General features: G+C 36.3%; 1 non-coding gene across 1 annotated transcript; it reads left to right on the forward strand.

Moving 5' to 3' along the window:
- Positions 1 to 561: 561 nt before the first annotated feature.
- On the forward strand, positions 562 to 687 carry LOC112672678 (U6atac minor spliceosomal RNA). Its single transcript, XR_003144417.3, has one exon. It is a non-coding gene; the product is annotated as a U6atac minor spliceosomal RNA (small nuclear RNA).
- Positions 688 to 4963: the final 4276 nt, after the last annotated feature.

Raw genomic sequence — 4963 nt, forward strand, 5'->3', positions numbered from 1 at the left:
ATAAATGTCATTGTATGGAGATGTGTTTAATCTACTAAAAGGAACCAACTGATTTTTAAGGATTCAAGTTCATTAATTAGTTGGTTATATGCAAAGGGTTGCTATTATAACTAGTTATTGAGAATTAAGATCTGTCAGGGTTTTATTGAGAAACACTTGTTCGTTGTTACTGCAGGTTTTTTAAAGTAATAACTTTATTTTGCATGAGTATTATAAATATGATTTAGATTCACACAAATCTACTATTAATGAGACTGATGTTTAAAGTCACACTTTAAAAAAGAAAAACGATTTATTTATTTATTTATTTATTTATTTATTTATTTATTTATTTTAGAGAGAGAGAGAGAGAGTCCCAAGCAGCCTCTGCAGAGTTCAAATCCCAACATGGGGCTTGATCTCACAATCCTGAGATCAATACCTGAGTGGCTACCAAGAGCTGGATGTTCAACTGACTACGACATCCAGGCACCCCAAGATCACACTTTTTAACATTATTGAGTTTCAGCAAATACTTACATTGTGGAACATTTGAAGACACCTCAAGTTTGCATTTCATAAGTGTTGTATGAAAGGAAAGAAGGTTAGCACTCCCCTTGACAATGACAGAATAGGCTCTTGGGCCTGACAATACACATATGGTTAAGGCATTGCCACCTACTTTGTGGCATCTAACCAACATTCTAGGGGTGCCTGGGTGGCTCAGTTGGTTAAGCATCTGCTTTTGACTCAGGTTATGATCCCTGAGTCCTGGGATCAAGCCCTACACTGAGGTCCCTGCTCAGCAGAGAGTCTGCTTCCCTTTACTCCTTGGCCCCATGTTCTTTCTTCCTGTCTCTCTTACTCTATCTCTTTAAAATAAATAAAATCTTTTTAAAAAGAGGGTGAATACTCTAAAAAAATACCTTATGACTTATAGTACTGTCTATATTCCTCAAATTTTCTGTTTATATTTAATTCTTCAACTGGCTGTAAAAGCCACATTTTACTTAGCAAAACCTGATTTTGAGTCAACAGTTATTTAGAGTTTTCACTGTCTAAAAAGTAACTTGACCATTACATCTTTATCTGTAATACCAAAAAGAAATGAAAATATGTCCATCAACATTCCAATAGGAGAATGGTAAATGGAATAAAATGACAGTACATTAACCTTGAGGAATATTATTTAACCATTAAAATAATTACGAGAGACTTAAGGCAGAGGTCAGCAAGACTAAGAAGTCCTCCCTATCAGGCCTCCACAAAAAGAACTGTTTAACAACTACTGAAAATGTTGGGTGTGCTCCAGAGTACAATTAGGGATGGAGCACAAAACCCAATGGATGGACACATAGAAGAGTGTAGAAAGCATTTTACCTGTGTCACTCTATCCCCTAAACTGGCACAGGTTAACATCTAGAAGGATCCCCTCTGCCACAACTTCTCCCCACGATTGAAAAGGAGAACAAGAGGATCCCACAGCTATTCGACCCTTGAAGACCCTGCAGGCTTCAACAACGACCCTTGCTGGTGAAGCTGCCTTGAATCCCCGCTGTTCTGCATCCCAGTACCCAACCAGAGCCGCTGCACCTCCCTCACTTTTTAGTTTTTTATTCCACATGAACCAAGGATATGGGAAAATGGAAACTGATCTACTGGGAGCATGAGATGAATGAAGTGTACCTAACAGGAACAGGAGCAAAATTAAACAAACAAACAAACAACAAAAAAGAGGTTGTCCTGAGAACACTATAATCTTCTGCTTCCAGCTCACTCCTGAGATCTTGCCCTTGGGTTCATTGCATCACTAGTATATCCTTAAACTTCATTTCTCTATTTTACTTCAATTGATTTCTCTCTTACTGACAACCAAAATAAGCCTAATTGTATTTAATATTGATGAATAGCATTTCAAATAATATAATCTTATGGAAATATAATAAAAATGTTATGCAAAATAGACATTAGGATTATGTATAATGTGCAATAAATAATATGCTGTTGTTAATATGTGTACAGATGATAAAAAAAGGAGCTAGAAAAAATAATGATTCTTATGGCCTTTACAAGTAATAGATAAATGTTTAACATAAGTTGAGCTCATGATTCCTAGAAAAATGACATTGTTTTGTCCAATCTGTGATTATTTTTCTGACATGTGACCCAAAATACGCTAAATCCATGCTAATCTTTTATCCTAAGCTAGATCTCATGCCATATAATTTTAACAATTTTCGGTAGTTATATGGAGTATTGCATGCTAAAGACATGGCTTTTCTGATGTTTCATAGAGGTCTTATTTAAAATTTTTCAACAATACTCATATTACCGACTAAAGTTCTGATTTCAAAGATGCAACTGGAATATAACCACAGTGACTACAGAGAACCATTCTAGATGGTCCCTAGGGGCTCTTTCCAATGCTCCTTATAAGTGCACTCAAAAACTACACTACAGATTCATGCCTGTTTAGCTTTAAGATAGCAAGCATGGACTTCTTCTTCTTCTTCTTCTTCTTCTTCTTCTTCTTCTTCTTCTTCTTCTTCTTCTTCTTCTTCTTCTTCTTTTTACATTAAAAAAAATAAATTCAATTTAGTTAACATATACTGTATTTTTAATTTAAAGGATAGAATTTAGTGATTCATAGATTTAGTGATTCAGTTGCATATAACACCCAGTGCTCATTACACCAAATGCCTTCCTTAATGCTTATCATCCAGTTACCCCATCTCCCCCACCTGCCTCCCCTCCAGCAGCCCTCGGTTTGTGCCCTATAGTTAAGAGTCACTTATAGTTTGCCTCCCTCTCTGTTTTTATCTTATTTTATATTTCTTTACCTATGTTACTCTATGTGGAAAACATGAAAGACTCTACCAAAAAATTGCTGGACCTAATACAAGAATTCAGCAAAGTCGCAGGATATAAAATCAGTGCACAGAAGTCTGTTACATTTCTACACACTAACAATGAAGCAGCAGAAAGAGAAATCAAGGAATCGATCATGTTTACAATTGCACCAAACACTATACAGTACCTAGGCATAAACCTAACCAAGAGGTAAAAGATCTGTACTCTGAAAACTATAGAACACGTATGAAAGAAATTGAAGATGACACAAAGAAATGGAAAAATATTCCATATTCATGGATTGGAATCACAAATATTATTAAAATGTCTATGCTACCCAAAGCAATCTACACATTTAATGCAATCCCTATCAAAATACACCAGCATTTTTCACAGAGCTGGAACAAACAATTCTACAATTTAAATGAATTCAGAAAAGACCCCAAAGTAATGTTGAAAACAAAGACCGAAGCTGGTGGCATCACAATTCCAGACTTTAAGCTGTATTACAAAGCTGTGATCATCAGGACATTATGGTACCAGCACAAAAACAGACACATAGATCAGTGGAACAGAATAGAGAACCCAGAAATGGATGCTTAACTCTATGGGCAACTAATTGCTGACAAAGCAGGAAAGACTACCCAATGGAGAAAAGATAGATCTCTTCAATAAATGGTGTTGAGAAAATTGGACAGCCACATGCAGAAGAATGAAACTGGATCACTTTCTTACAGCATACATAAAAATAAACTCAAAATGCATGAAAGACCTAAATGTGAGACAGGAATCCATCAAAATCCTAGAGAAGAACACAGGCAGCAACCTTTTTGACCTCTGCCACATCATTGTCTTATTAGACGTGTTTCCAGAAGTAAGGGTAACAAAAGCACAAATGAACTATTAGAACTTAATCAGGATAAAAACCTTTTGCACAGCAAAGGTAACAATCAACAAAACTAAAGGCAACCTAGGGAATGCAAGAAGATATTTGGAAATGACATATAAGATAAAGGTCTGGTATCTAAAAATCTATAAAGAACTTATTAAACTCAACATCCAAAAACTAAATCCGTTCAAGAAATGGGCAGAAGACATGAACAGACATTTATCCAAAGAAGACGTATAAATGGTAAAAGACCCACAAAAAATGTTCAACTTCACTCAGTATCAGGAAAATACAAATCAAAACCACAATGAGATATCACCTCATACAGGTTGGAATGGCTAAAATTAACAACACAGGAAACAACAGATGTTGGCGAGGATGCAGGGAAAGGGAAACCTCTTATACTGTTGGTGGGAATGCAAACTGGTGCAGCCCCTCTGGAACACACTTTAACCTCAAAAGGTTAAAAATAGAACTACTCTACGACCCAGCAATTGCACTACTAGGTGCAAAATAATGATTCAAAGGTTGCAAAATAATGATTCAAAGGGGTACATGCACCCCAATGTTTATAGAAGCAATGCTTTAATAGCTAAAATATGGAAAGAGTCCAGGTGTCCATCAATAGTAATCATTGGATTTTTAAAACAAAAGTTACGTAATGCCATCTGAGTGAATCCAGCATTGGCCAGGAGGGTGTAGTGCAGACAGGTAAAATCCAGACAGCTTGGGAAGCATTACTTCCATATAGCAGAACTGTAGAACTCTACAGCTTTTCTGAGGACTATTGGTCCAATTTCTCAGATGTAGACATAGAAACTTTTATAGAATCCTGGCCTTGTGGCCATTTTCTCTTTTCCAATGTTGCCCCCATTCCATGGCTGCATAGTTCAAATGTTCAAAAGTTCAATCTGGGTTTTCATCTGTTTCTCACACAAATCCTCATATACATCTCGTATCAACACTTTGTTTTAAAAGAGAACTAAATTCTCTGCTACTCAGGAGGCATTAATATTTGGAAAGCCTTTTATTTAAAATTCTCCAGTTTCTCTGACACTTTGTATGATTTTTTAAATTATTTATTTATTTTGAAAACGATTGATTGATTGATTGATTGATTGATTTTAAAGAGAGAGCTAGCAGGGGTTGGGGAAATGGAGGGAGTCTCAAGTGGACTCCCTCCTGAGCACAGAGCCAGATGCTGGGCTTGATCTCAGGAGCCTGAGATCATGGCCTGAGCTGAAA

The sequence above is a fragment of the Canis lupus genome, chromosome 28 (genome assembly GCF_003254725.2).
Source record: "Canis lupus dingo isolate Sandy chromosome 28, ASM325472v2, whole genome shotgun sequence".
Taxonomy (NCBI): domain Eukaryota; kingdom Metazoa; phylum Chordata; class Mammalia; order Carnivora; family Canidae; genus Canis; species Canis lupus.